Source organism: Paramormyrops kingsleyae, chromosome 16 (genome assembly GCF_048594095.1).
Source record: "Paramormyrops kingsleyae isolate MSU_618 chromosome 16, PKINGS_0.4, whole genome shotgun sequence".
NCBI classification, from domain to species: Eukaryota; Metazoa; Chordata; class Actinopteri; order Osteoglossiformes; family Mormyridae; genus Paramormyrops; species Paramormyrops kingsleyae.
This window is the reverse complement of record NC_132812.1, coordinates 21,094,929-21,109,759: the sequence shown is the minus strand read 5'-3', so window position 1 is coordinate 21,109,759 and position 14,831 is coordinate 21,094,929. Positions and strand designations below refer to the sequence as shown.

At 49.4% G+C, this 14,831-nt stretch overlaps 1 long non-coding RNA gene across 1 annotated transcript; it reads right to left on the bottom strand.

Moving 5' to 3' along the window:
- Positions 1–11,023: 11,023 nt before the first annotated feature.
- On the bottom strand, positions 11,024–13,527 carry LOC111834131 (uncharacterized). The gene is made up of 5 exons (XR_002835923.2): positions 13,402–13,527; positions 13,196–13,283; positions 12,975–13,037; positions 11,331–11,440; positions 11,024–11,237 (listed from the first exon to the last, which is right to left on the bottom strand). It is a non-coding gene; the product is annotated as an uncharacterized lncRNA (long non-coding RNA).
- Positions 13,528–14,831: the final 1,304 nt, after the last annotated feature.

Genomic DNA, 14,831 nt, shown 5'->3' with positions numbered 1-14,831 from the left:
ACCCACCACCCATTCCATCCCCTTTCACACCCTGGCTTTTTCCTTCCCCCCCCCCCCCCTTGCGTTACAGGCTAAAGAAAACAAACGAGGGGAAGCTATTTAACGTAGCTCTTCGCTCAGAGTCACTCCAAAGGAATGCGTTCCCGTTTCAGGGCTGGGGAAGAGCCCAGGGCCTGGGATTTTAACCCCTGTGTCCAGCCTTCCTGCCCTCCGGCGCATCAGTAATAAACACACCGGCAGCTAAGGCTGGCAAACGGCCGGCGTGATCACATCAGGGGGGCTGGGGTCTAGCAATTGGACCTATGCGTCACTATGAGTCTGCGGCTAGTGCCGTTCCCGTCCAAATGCCCAGTCGCTCCCGTGGTACCATCAGATAATTAAAGTTATACGTGTTCAGCAATGAGGTGCTAAACCCGAACAAGCCAGCTGAGTCAAAGAACGCTGGAACACGGGTGCAAATGGTCCGTGGCTCAGATCCAAAGAGGGACAATGACCTTGTACCTTTGAGGAAAAACACCACCTGAGAAATGCCCACGCTAGTGTTTCTGAACCCAGTCCCTGGGGTCTGGGCTCCCAGTAAAACTGAAGCAAACAATCAAGAACAATCTAGAAAAATGGGACCGTCTGGAGGTCCCCGAAAACTGGGGTGGGAATCAGTGATCTATGCTATATGAGATGTTTACGGCCATGGAAGACTGTCTGATTAATTGATTACTACTCCATCCATCAACCTTATACAGGTCAGGAGCCTGGAGTCTTTTCCAGCAGTTCAGGACATACGGCTGGGGGAAGCCTGGGGAAGGATGAGGCAAATAGTCAAGCAGATTCTTTGCAGCGTCAACACGACACTTACTGTTAAATCCTCCAAATGGAAAAAAAAAATGGAAAAATCAGGGATTCATACTCATGGGCCGGCTGTCTTCCGTAATGACTGCCATTGTCTTTTTTAATCATTGTTTTTCTTCTTTGCTGTTTTCCTTTAATTTATCTATCCTTTTACGGGTGAGGCGTGCGCGTTTGGCGCAGCACTGCGACACAGTCCTGCCCGCCTGCCCCGGCAGCCTAATCAAGTCATTTAATGCATTGTTAAGCACATTAAAGAAGTGCTGTTTCACAATACCTTCCGTTAATGTAGCACATGAAAGGTCGGCGAGGGTTAGCACCAAATTAGCCATTGACAGTTAGAGTGATTATATGCAATAAAATGGCTTCTCCCTTTTATTCGTCGCTCGTTTCAGCCCAGCTCTCCCTCCGCTTATCCCTCCGCAGGCTAACATATCTTCATTGACCGCCCCCTGCAGGTCTCATCTTTTTTTAAGTGCTTTAATTGGACTCTATAGTGAGTTTCCACAGGAGCATTTCGGTAATTGCGCGCTTTTTTCAAAATGAATAGGGGCATTTAGCAAATTACAAAACAGATGGTCTGATGATTCCGAGCGTTCGTTTGGACGCCCTCTCCCCGCCTCCGATCTGTAACACGTCATGACGCTGACTGCGTGCTCTCCGAGTCCTGACTCGCTACGTCGAATCGAGGCACACTCACCATCCCCGGGAGACAGGGACAACTCTGATGGTACTTAGAACATCTTACCAGGCGATTTTATCTTTACAGATCTAGACAGGGACAAATCCTAGAAACACCTGCGCTGTGCAGCTTTTTGTAAGCATGGACCGTGCCGCTTAATTCAGACAAAGTCTCTGGTGATATTTTGCTCCACTTACTTTTCTGTTTGCAGCAGTTCCGTTTGTGACGAAGGATCGTTTAGCACGATGGCTCCCGACCATTTTGCCGCTAACACACTTGATTTCACTTGTCACCAATTATCCAGCCCTTCCTCACCCGGTGAGGTTCACAGGTGTTGGAACAGACAGACGAATGTGAGCTTGCTGTGTAGGGATGGCTTTGGCCAAGAATGACTGCGCTTCCCTCGATCGGAAAAATAATTACTGTTAAAAGCGACCGCGTTCCGCATAAACACATGGCAGCATTGGAGACCTAAGGAACGTGCTGACCTTCAGAAATGGGGGGGGGGGGGACAGAAAGCTGGACATGGTCCAAGACGGTACCGGCCCTTTAATGAGAACCCTCGTTAAACCCACGGAGGGGCCTTAATTGCGCTGACCGTGATGGCGGCGATCAAAAGCTGTGAGCTGAGTTTTGCAAGGATGGCTGCACGGCCCACGCCGGTTCCGCTTCCCTTCGTCTCGTTAATAAGCAAATGCACTTGTAAAATGCAGTAATTAAAACTCCTCCATTACAGTGCTCATAAACCCAGAGAGTGACCTTGGGTAAGCACCTCTCAGTGCAGCGAGATCGGCTCGAATACGGGGGGGGGGGGGTTAAGGAGTCTGACTTGGGGGAGCGGGAAGTTGGCAATTTCCCCTTCAGCAACTGTGAAGAGCCTGGGCTTATTTTGGGAAATATTCCGTTTTGCATCTAAAATTCTCCGTCTGGAAAGCAAAACGGTTGGGAACAGAAAGCGAAGGCAGCCTGTCCCAAGACGGCCGCCTGTAATCGCGCGACAGCGCTACATATTTTTAAATCGCAGCGAATGTTTATTGTCAGACATCTTCTGAAAGACGCGGAGGCTGCCGTCCCAGGGCCTCTCGTGCCAAGAAACTCTCAGCGATCCTGTGAGTCACATGACTTCATATGAGACACAAAGTACATTTCTATGCTCAAATCCCTCTGCTAGCTAAAGGTTCGAGGGCGTCTGAGCATATTTCACAGTCTCAGTTCGTGCCTGAGAAACATCTGGAAATACAGTTTAACACATTACACCATACGCCTTTATTGAAAGTCCTTGGTGCTTTTCATTTGACTACTCGCCGTGTGTAATTATTCAGTGACCACACCAGGAAACCTATATCGACTTGTCAGAAGTTGCCAGGGGGGAAAAAATAACCATTAATAGTTAACGGTGCCAGAAACTTGCATTGCCATGGTTACCCAATTTCAAGATAGCAATACAATAACAATATAATAGTTGAAAAGCGTTCTGTTGTGACCTCTTGGTACGAGAACTGCTCTGGTGAGGCAGGGCCATGCGATGCTGCCGGATAATTCAATTCAAGTATCTTTGTATAGCGCCCTTCCCAACATGGCCGCCGCGGAGCACTTAGCAGAGGTTTAACGAGAGCTGCATGACAGATTAACATAGCAACAGTTAAAGCGATATGGTTATAAAGATTCTGGGAAAATGGAGATGTGGAGAAGGAGAGAAGGAAAAAAAATCCCTTGGGGGGCCAAGGGCAACAAGCCCCCCCCCGAGCATGCTAACATTATACAGTTTAAGAATAAGTGTGTGAGTGTGGTTACAGCTTAAGTTTAGGGGGAATGCTGGCTGTGTGCTGATAGAGCAGCCTGGGGGGGGGCAGCAGGATGGTGGGGAGATCGATAATGTTAAGGAGCTAAAGATGTCAGGACAGCAACCGTCAGAGGGGTTCTCAGCGGCCCACATCACCCCCGGCCACACGGCACAGGAGAGCAGCTGTCAGAAGGACAATCCTGCTGCGGCCGTCGGAATTTATTTTATTTCCTGTGAAAATAGCACCCGGTTATAGGCTTCAGATTGGCTTGGGCAGTGAAGGCGGAGCTTTGAAAATTCGAAAATGGGTTTGGCACTTGACGCTTCTCATGTGCGTTACAGAGGCACTCATGGAGGGGGGTGGGGGATCGTCACGGTGTTGATTGCTTTTAACGACACCCGTTTGCAGATTCTAACCGAAAATAAACTCCGCTAATTTGCCCGGGTGGCACCGCTTCTCACACGCGACCCCCGTGGGTTTAGTGAGACGCCTCTTTTAAGAACAGCATCCTGACGCCGTTTCGAATAATTCCGGCGGGTGGTTAGTTAGCCAGACGCGCAACGCGGGGGTGGGGGGGCAGCTTATCTGCGGAGCGGTAAGATGTCATGGAACGAAATGTAGGTTGACCTGACCATGGCACCCGGGCAGATGCTTGATTAAGGCGAACTTCGGAGGGGTGTAAACGATCCCCCCCCCCCCCCCCAACCACGTTTGCAATTAACTGAATGTGAATCCTTAACGACGTCGAATCATTACCTCCCCACCATTACCCATGAACCAGTGATCCCAGACTGGCGTCCATCCGCCCCCGGATGACAGTCACCCTCTGCGTGCACTGCGTGCGCATGTGGAAAGAAAGCACCGGAAGGTTCATTTACAGTGAGAAACTGCGAGGTATGTTTCCCCAGACTACAAGCAGCCATTGGCTCCGTGCAGAGACAGCCTCCCCGGGCACTGGTGGGGGGTGGGGGGGGGTTCTTTTTACTGAGGCCTCCTGGCAGCTCCCACTCCGTCACCTTAATGGCATTTTCAACCTTTCGCATCAGGTTAACGTCACTGGTGTTAGTGGGGGGGGGGGGGGGGGGTGTGACTGTGGTTCACCTTCTACGCTGAGCTTCTGTTTTTCACCTGGACACGGCATTTGCCAGAGCCGTTACTGTCCCCAGAACATTGGCTCACAGCCCAAACGATGCGAGAATATGCTAAACAAATCAACTTATGAATGTAGCTTACAGTTGATGTTTAGAATTTACAATCTGCAATTTACAATCCCGTGCGTCCATAATCGTTTAAGTCAACATCTATTTTTCTCCGTTTCCCTGGAATAATAACGTGAGTGAGGACCAGCACTAAGGCCGCACCCCCCGAGGACTGGGGTTCGAATCGCAGCCCCCGCTGTGTGAGAGACTCTGCCTGCCTTTCATGGTCTGTGTGTGGCGGCTGCCTCTGGATGCTCCAGTTCCCTCCTGCAGTTCCCAAACATGCAATCAAGTGACGTGGTGTAAACTGCTCCCATTCTGGCATTTTGGGTGCGTATGGACCGGCAGCGCAGGATGTGACCCTGAACTTCCAGTGATGGGCTGCAGGAATGCAGTGACCCTGTCTTGGCTTCGTGGCTATGGAAGATGAAGGGGTAGGACTGGTAATTAATGAATTAATGAAATGCCAGCTCTGTTACAGGGAACGACAACATACTAAAAGGAGATGTGAGAGTTACTAACGGTTCTAAAGATTGACATGAGATGCAGTGTTGCAGTGTTACCCAACCAGTTGAGTATAAAGAGTTGCATTTACAGAGTATTCATCTGGTTGGTTGAAACAAAACCTCGGTCTGGCCTTGTACTTTCTGGACCTGAACTGTGTGCAATGGATTATTTTTGTGAGTTACTTCCCCAACACTGATGAGATGTAAGCAAGTAATTGGTCCCACACATACTATTCAGGAACACCCAGCCAGAAGCAAGCCTGCCCCCCCAGAACTGTAGTCCCATGCATCCTGGAAATATTTGTCAGGGTGATGCGGGGGCATTATTTGTGAGGTTTTATTTCCCCCTCTTCTTCAGTGCCTGGATTTTTAACGAGCGGCCAATGTGTGAACGTGAGCGCACAAGTGTGTGTGTCCTGTGTGACTTTTTTATTACTCCGCATTATTGCTTTATTTTTCTTCTCTTTTCCGTTATCTGGCCGCGTCTGTGCGCCCTCCCAGGTTCACCTCTTGTTTCCTGCTGAGTGGTACAGCAGACGGGTCAGCTCTTCCTCCAGGGCCTTATCGCCGTGAACCAAAACCCTCAGTCCAGCTTCTGCTCAGTGACGTCCGCCAATTCTCACACCACACGGTAGCTGCACGCCGCACGGGACAAATGAAGGTCCTGCTTCTTAACTCCTTTTCCCCCGTTTTCAATCTGTCTTTCTGTCTCTTTTATTTCCTGGTTCGTTCTTTTATTCTCTCATTAAATAAACATGCATCTGCTGAGGCTTCTTTGCTGATAACACAAAGGAAGTGGAGTAAAGTAAATACTGATGACCTCAGAATGGAAAGGTGACCTTTGTCTCTCGTCCTGCGCCGCACTCTTGGTCCCAATCATCTACCATCGGATTCCTCACAGCCATTCACCTTCACATTACCTGTCCCAAGTCCCAGTCTGTCATCTGCTGTGGTTCAGCCACAGTTCAAAATGATTACATAAGTGACCTACTGAAAACAATGTTTTTATTTCCCAGTGAGATGGTATATCTATTGTCAATCTATTGTCCAAATACCGCAAAGCAATGACATTGTCTTTTTGTGTTCCAGTTAAATGTTTTGTTTGGTTGGTGACTAGATAACATGTGAAACAAAAGAAGGCCTTCTGGTTACACCTGAAGGATTCCCAGAATGCTTTGCACGCCTCAGCCAGGCATCGCTCTGTCGCTCTCCTCATCCTTACTGGCTAAGCAGTCATTAAACTTTATTTCGAAACTGTGGTTTTCCTCGGGTTCTTAGTTTCTGAACAACTTAAACAATTAAATTGATGACACCTGGAATTATTTTAATTAACAGCTACATGGATAGTTATCTCACCTCATGCTTGTCAAACACATCTGCTCACATCTCCATGAGTCTGACTGTCAACCTTAAATTACATCCTCTCCGTGAGATAGAGGGAGGAAAATCAGAAAGAAGAGATATCGAGAGCATGTGTGTTTGTTTTGTATTTTTCCCATGGGAAGGGGGCAGTCTGTCTTAGCAGGCTGCTCCTGGCAGCCATGTTTAAAACCACGAGCCATCAACCGGATTCAGAGAGAGCGGCTTGTCTCCTGTCAAAGGATGGAGAACATCCATCCATCTATCCACCCATCCATCCATCCACCCACCCATCCATCCACCCATCCATCCATCCATCCATCTATCCACCCATCCATCCATCCATCCATCCATCTATCCACCCATCCATCCATCCATCCATCCATCCATCTATCCACCCATCCATCCATCCATCCATCCATCCATCTATCCACCCATCCATCCATCCATCCATCCATCTATCCACCCATCCATCCATCCATCCATCTTCTACTGCCTGCCCTGTTCAGAATTGTGTCCTCATCCCATTCAGCACAGGACGCCCGTTCATTGCAGGGCACAAACACTGACACACTGCAGCCAAAGTAGTGACACCAGTTAGCCTAAATGCTTGTCTCTGGATTGATGGAGATCCCAAATGAACCACAGGTGACAAGGAGAAAACCTGCAACCACCCCCCACACACACAAATTCGTGTTCATATGTTTGTGGGGACTGTCCATTCATGTGTATGAGCACGACTCGAACATGAAGACCTTACACCCTACCCAGCCCTAACCTTTACCATAACTATCCTTTAGGCATTTTTAGTTTTTTGATTGCAATCACAGATTTTTATAAGACTGAGAAAAAATGCCCCCCACAACATCAAAATAACAAGTTCCTATCACATTGTGGGACAATTGGTCTGGGTGACGCAGTGAGGAGGAGACTGGCACTCGGGTGCAGGGCGGGCAAGCGATAAGATCTGCTCGGAAAGAGCCTCGCCTCAGATAAAGGCGGATACAGCCTCCGGCAGACAGATACGTCAAGGTGTGGATGGCGGACGAGGCGGGAGGTTCATTCAGGGGTCTCGCTTTTTTAGCGCTCCTCCACCGAAACGCCGGCGCGCGTGTGACGGCCTCGGAGACAGCCGGGGGCAGCGAGGAATAAAACCGCGAGCAGGGAGGGGCGGCGGCAGCAAGCGAACCGATGCATTTCAGCTAAACGGGGCACCGTGGGGGGGGGGGGGGGGGCAGGTGGCTGCATGGTGATAGGGAACAGGGAAGTGGGGGGGGGGGCAGGAGCCTGCTGTCTGTAAAATGAAATTAAAGGGGACAGCTTCCTTCACACTGTCCCGACCTCCCCCCCCCCCCCCGAAATCATGGCCTCTCAGCAAAACATCCCCGGGTGCCTCCAAGATAAACATGCAACCCCCCCCCCCCCCCCCCCCCAACCCGACTCTCACTGAGTCAGAACGGCAGGCCAGCACCGGCCCAGGAACTGCCGAGCCAGCAGGTTCTGAGCCCGCTTCGTCTCTGCCCCCCCCCCTCCCCGGCACGGCCCCCATCCCCACTGTGCGCTCGGGACACAGGTGAGCGGAGGGCCTAAACGGCGCACCCTGGAGGCGCCAGGCAGCCGTCACAACTTTAATCAGCTTTATTTATGACCGGGCGGGGTGCTTGATTTAAAGGTGGCGGTTCTGAAAGAGGCCCCACCTCTGCAGGCTTGTCGGGACGGGCGTCTGCAGCAGCCCAACACGTAACAGCTACTTTGCGTGATATGTAAGCTGCCACACCTAGCGGGGCCATAAAGGGCCCCCCCCCCCGGTGACTCCCAGCCGGCCCCCGGGTCCTCGCCGGGGTGTTTATAAGAGCCAGCTGTGCTGCTGGGCGGTGGACGCCTTCAGTCCGCACCTAAGGCACACGCCAAAGGGGTTTCCCTCATGTTCATTAGTGAGACCTGCACCCCTGTCTTCTTGGGGGTTTCCTGCCTGATTGCGGCCCAAACCACTGCTTGCTCTACAGAAACCTCGCAGCTGACAGCACATTTGCATTAAAGTACATTATTTATTTGACCTGACAGGCTTTTTTTTTTCCAAAACCACTACTGAGGCACTTTAATATTCACCAGTCTTAGGTTTGTGTGCATGTGTGGCTGCCCTGCCGTCCAGAGTGAACCTCAGCCGTCTGTGGATTGATATGTGGATATTCATTGTCTATATTCATCCCTTTACTCCTAGCTGTTTTGCTTATAGGAATAATGACCGCCATTTTTGACTTAAACAGGCAACCTTCTGGTCACCCCTGGGTCCTTAATCTCTGCTCTAACCGCCGTCCCAGGTTGAACTGAGTAATGACTTTCATTAAACTATTAGGCGCAGAGGCAGAAAGTGAGGAAAGTGGTTCTCTCATTCACTAGCGGGGGGGCAGGCGGGCGGCGGATGGGGGGGGGTTGAATATTTTGCTGCTGTCCTGGATTGCTGTGTCCCTTTGAAATAGAAACCTTATGTATATGTATGAAATGAGCCCGGGATACTTAATTCACTTTCATCACAGTGCTTATGTCTGTTTTCTGGATTTATATATTTGCGTATATGCTACGGTGTGCAATTTATTTATTCAACGTTTATTTTTTAACCCGGGAACTCAGCGGGGCACCTGTTCTCGGTTACACTGACCTGAGATAAATCTAGGCTGAATTTAGCCCCGCATAAACACCTCGCGTGTAGCACAGAGGCTCGGTGGGTAGTGCTGTAACCTCGCAGGTCTATGGTTGGTCTTCACTTCCCGCCTCTCTGTGTGGAGTTTGCATACATCTCCATGTGTTTGCAGCAGTTTCCTCCTGCAGTCCAAACACAGGCAGCTACGTGAATCGGTGTCTCTGAAGCATCTGTGGGGATGCCCTGTCATCGACTGGCACCTCCTTTCCAGGGTTTTCTGGGATCAGCTCCAAGCTCACCACAACCCTGTGGTGGTTATGGAAGCTGGACGGACAACTGCTCTTACAGCACGATGGCTCGGCATCTATGCCTGCTTTTCTGCCCTCACTGCTGTGTTTTCCTCCATAATCTGAAAAGCAGTGTCGAGCAGAGAAAACAGTATGTTCCTGTCGCAGTCGGAGGCAGCCATTTGGCCCGGCATCCAGGAAGAGGCTCTCGGAGGCGAATCCCAAATAAGAGACTTCGCTTTCGGTGTCGGAAATGCATGTACTCCATCATCTCGTCTGTCCAAACACGTGGGTCCGCGTCCCGCCTTGAAACTGGCTGACCGAAGGCAGAGGAAAGATGGATGGACGGTATTTGTCTGCAGACTGAGAAACGGGCCGTGGGTGACGACGGAGGGGGCGTCCTGCTCCCAGGTTTTGTCTCTAAAGGTATGAGCTGAGCGTCTCACTTCGCTCAGGAGTGGCACTATAATTATCGCAATGGTGGAGAACAGTGTGCAGCGGATTGTTGATCTGGCCCCGCCCCCTCTCTCTGTTTATCTGACCCACCCCCCCACTCCCCGACCACCGCCACCACCACTACCAAATGGTCTGCGGTTTCCATCTCCGCGGCCCAACATCGCAATGCCGCAGAAAATCAACTCCCCGTCCGCAGCTGACGTTTCGGATCAGCGAGAGTAAACGGCCACCGCCCTCCCGCGCCCCCGGAGATTTCGATGTCACAGCATTCCGCGAATCCCACCGAGCGTGTCATTTATTATAGATAATGTTTTTTCCCAGGAAGGCTTTCTGGACCCCCACCCCCTTTTCCTGAGCCCCCCCCCCCCCCTCCAGGAGCTGCCAAAGTATCAGTGACAATGTTTATATCGATTTCAGTGCTCGCGAGTTAACCAGACCAGAAACTGTTTTACTTTTCGGGGCCTAACCAGGAATATATATTTTCATGCTTTCTGCCTGTAATTAACAAGGAAGAAAGGCTTTTTTTTCCACGGGCGTAAAGAGAAAGACCACATGTCCACGGTTTATTTTAAATAAAGGCCTTTAAAGGGCCCTGTCTCGTAGGTGTAACCACAGCGGCCTGATTGGATGGTCTGGCAGAGCTGCCTGGCAGGGCTGTTACAGGCATGAAAGTCTGGTTCTTTCACGGGGAAGTTAAAGGGGCGGTTCATCATTCAAGGGTTTTTTTTTTTCATTTAATTTCTGGGAGTCGTGATAAAAGTCAGCTGAAACGGAGCACTTTGGTCTAATTGGACAGAAGGTAGCTGCAGCGATCCGGCTGTAAATTACGCTTCCGGGGGGGGGGGGGCCCTCATGGCAGTCCGCCGCTCACAAGCAGCCGGGCACTAACTGGGGGGTCGCCGGGCAATTAACATAAATAACCTGTCGCGCCGCCAAGTTAAACAAGGCCATAAACATACCATAATGTTCAAATGTATGGGATGTCAGAGGCAAAAAGCTGGCAGGGTGTGGGGGCCCGGGCTGGCAGGGGGGCACGTATGAGCAGGCCTGCTTTCACTTTCTGCTGTGGCATCTCCCGGTAAGAAACAGGAGAGCTGGCACGGCCTATAGGCAACATAGGCGATTGCCTAGGGGGCGCAGAAAAGCAAGTGAAAAAAAGTCAGTAGTAATGCCTCTGGTTACATTCCGTTATTTATACTAGTTTTAATATTTCGCTACTTTTCTTGTGACAGACACAAGCTAGCTAGTTAGCAGCCAGACACCATGTGCTACTGAAATGTTTTTAATATAACAATCATCTTGCCCAAGGCGCTGGAACATCCAGCGCCTGCCCTGTGTCATGAAGATAAGCTCAAAGGGAAGGTGGTGCAGTGTAAGGCTGGCACCTTTATCCAGAAGAACTCGCACTGACCACAGCTCGTGTGCCGCCTGCCCATTGGTGTGGCTGCACGTCCGTGGTGTCACAGTCTCCCCTTCAGCCCTGCAACATATAGAGTGCGAATCCATTGGAGCTACTTTTAATCTACGCGTAGACGGCGTCTGCACCTGCGTGGGTGATGGCTGCGCTACTGACAATCCACCAGGCCTGCCCCCGCAGTGTCGCAAGCCGGCTGCACAGCTGCACGCGACAAATCATCGTGCCGTTTGCTTTCAGAGTGGCCTTTGTCATTGAAGTCCTGCCACCTGAAAAGAAAATAACAACCTATTAAAATACATCGTCCAGCAAAGAAGAGGTGTCTTTTTGATCCAGTTCCTGCACATTTTCCAAAACAGAAACACATCACTTATGGATAATACTCTAGGTCTGTGGAATATATTGCTATATGAATATTCACCGGTCAGCAATAACATTAAAACCACTTGTCTAATAATGTGTAGGTCCCCCTCATGCCTCAAAAAACAGATCTGACCCAAGGATGGACTCCATGAGACCTATGAAGGTGTCCTGTAGTATCTGGCGCAAGATGTTAGCAGCAGAGTTAAGACCTCTATGGATCGGACTTGTTTGTCCAGCAGATCCTACAGATGCTTGATCTAATTGAGATCTGGGGAATTTGGAGGCCAAGTCAACACCTTGAACTCTTTCTCATGTTCCTCAAACCATCCTGAATATTTTTTGCAGTGCGGCAAGGTGCATTATCCTGCTGGATGAGGCCACTGCCATCGAGGAATACCATTGCCATGAAGGGGCGTATGTCTGCATCAATGTTTAGGTAGGTGGTACGTGTCACAGTAACATCCACATGAATGTCAGGACCCAAGGTTTCCCAGAGCAACACACTGCCTCCGCCGGCAAAGTGTATCCCAGTACCATCCCAGTACCATCTCCTCCCCAGGTAAACGACACACACAAACCCAGCCGTCCACATGATGTAACAGAAAACATGACTCATCAGACCAGGCCCCCTTCACCCATTGCTCCATGGCCCAGTTCTGACTCTCTCGTTCCCTTTGTAGGCACTTCCTGCGTTGGACAGGGGTCAGCATGGGCACTCTGACCGGTCTGCGGCTATGCAGCTCCATACTCAGCAAGCCGCGATGCACTGTGTGTTCTGACACCTTTCTGTCATAGCCAGCATTAATTTTTCAGCAATATGTGTGACAGTAGCTGTGGGATCGGAGCAGGCGGGCTGGTCTTCACTCCCCACGCACATCAGTGAGTCTTGGGAGCTCGTGACCCTCTTGCCAGTTCGCTGGTTGGCCCTCCTTGGATCACTTTGGTAGGTACTGACACTGCATACCAGGAACACCCCACAAGACCTGCCATTTTGGAGATGCTCTGACCCAGTCGTCCTGCCATCACAATTTGGTCCTTGTCAGAGTCCCTCAGATCCTTATTCTTGCCCATTTTTCCTGCTTCCAACACATCAACTTCAAGAACTGTCTGTTCACATGCCTAATATACAATGGCACCCTTGACAGGTGCCATTGTAACAAGATAATCAATGTTATTCACTTCACCTGTCAGTGGTTTTAATGTTATGGTTGATCGATATAAGCTATTATATATATATATATATACATATATAAAATAGCTTATACCGATCAACCATAACATTAAAACCACTGACAGGTGAAGTGAATAACATTGATTATCTTGTTACAATGGCACCTGTCAATATATATATATATATATGAATGAAGTGAATAGTCTTTTTGTATATACAGCATTTCTGATGTACCAGTGCTCCCGTGGAAAAGAAGTCACAGCACTAACCTGGGGTCGAGAGATGTTACAAAAGCAAATGAGTGCTCTCTTTGTTCCTCCTGTCTTCCTGTTCTGAGCTCAAGGAAAACCAAGGTTACACAGACATAGAGCTAAAGGGACAGAGGTGAAGCAGGCAGAATGACAGTCAAGGGCCCTGCTGTTCTATTCTCTTAAATATCTAGCCATTACATCTCAATTGGTCAGCTGAGAAGTCTATTGAATTGAAGCACCTGAACCGCTGTAGAGCTGTCCATATTGTGTCATGAAGAAAAGGCTTTCAGACAAATTCAGACGCTGTAGGAACATCCTCAGTCTGAGCTGCATGAGAATGAATGAAAACATTTTAAAAGTCCACATTAAGATGCACATAGGTCAGTTTAAATAAAATCAACAGCCACATGGCGAAAAATGAAGGTCCATGGTTTCGAAATCTGACCTTAGAACAGAAAAATGGAACAGAATAGAAAGAGTAAATCCAGATGCAGATAGAGAAGCTCCTCCTGGCAGCGTGTTTCCCTCCGTGTGACAGGCAGACAGCAGTGCCACCACATATTAGTGCCCTTTCAAGTCGAATAAAAAGAGAAAAATCTCTTAAATTATATATGGAATGACTCAAATCCACCAAGGGATACAGAGAGACACGTATGAGGAGCTGTCTGGGACCCGCCCTCAAGGGGGCGCTGGTGGGGCTGCGATTGAGGACCCGCGAAAACGTCACCATGGGCTGAGATGAAAAGCCACTCTTGTTTTCTTACCTGTGGCTGTTCCAGCTTCAGATACGGCCCTTTGAATCTGGGGAACGTCCCATCAATTGAGAGACCCGGGGGGGGGGGGGGGGGGTTCCTCTCGGTGAGTTTTTCCACGATGTCACAGACACAGGCCGCTCAGTTCTGCCAATCTGCTCCCACCCCTAGAAAAGCCTTCATAACTTCACAAAGTCACCATGAAAGTTTCCTAGGCGCCGTGGAGGACCGACCGCCTGGCCTGCAGACGTGGAAGGTTGTTTTTTTTTTTCAGACGATATCCAGATTTGAGTCTGGGAGGGCTCCATTTCGGTTTGTTTCAGCCAAGCAAAACTAATACTCATGAAAGCCGGACTTTCTGTTTCTCTGTTCTCCACCTTTCAACGAAGGTAGACTTCACAGCGCAGGAGTCAACTCATGAACGAGGGCGAAAATCAGCCGTTCGCTTTCTATACTTGGCATTTTATGGCATTAAAAACCAATGTGGATAGAGAGGAATATGTGACCTTTCTGGGGTGGAAGACATCCCAGCATTACAAAGCTTATATATGGAACATTTTCATTCCTCTGGGCTTTTTAAAAGGAAGTCCTTCTTCTCAGATGGTATTTGTGGAAAAAGCAAAGATTAGATTATGTACAGTATCTTTGCCTTTGACCAGACACAGTGGGGGTCACCTATCGCAACCAATAGAAAGACGGCTTTAACATCACACATACAAGGGGGCTAAGAAGAGGGGGAGGGGGAGGGGGGGCACAAATAGTCTGATGGAGTCTGTTGTCCCTCTGAAGCTTCTCAAAGACCACTGGCTCTTCAACAGGCCCACTATGCTGAGGATGCATCCTGAACCCCAACGTTATTCCTACAAATCTCCATGTTTCTCCTCTGCTTCCATACCCCCCCACCAGAAAACACTGACCATTATCCAATATATAGTTACAAGTTATCATGTATCTGAAACACTGCAGTCTACTTTACCTGGGTACTCCACTGACTAACTACGGATAGGATGAGTATATAAGAACTTAATAAATATCTGCACCATTATGAATCATTAAGGAGCAGACAGTTTTAATAGCTTTAGTTTTTAACTAATTAAGGCAATCAGACTGATTGCCTGATAGT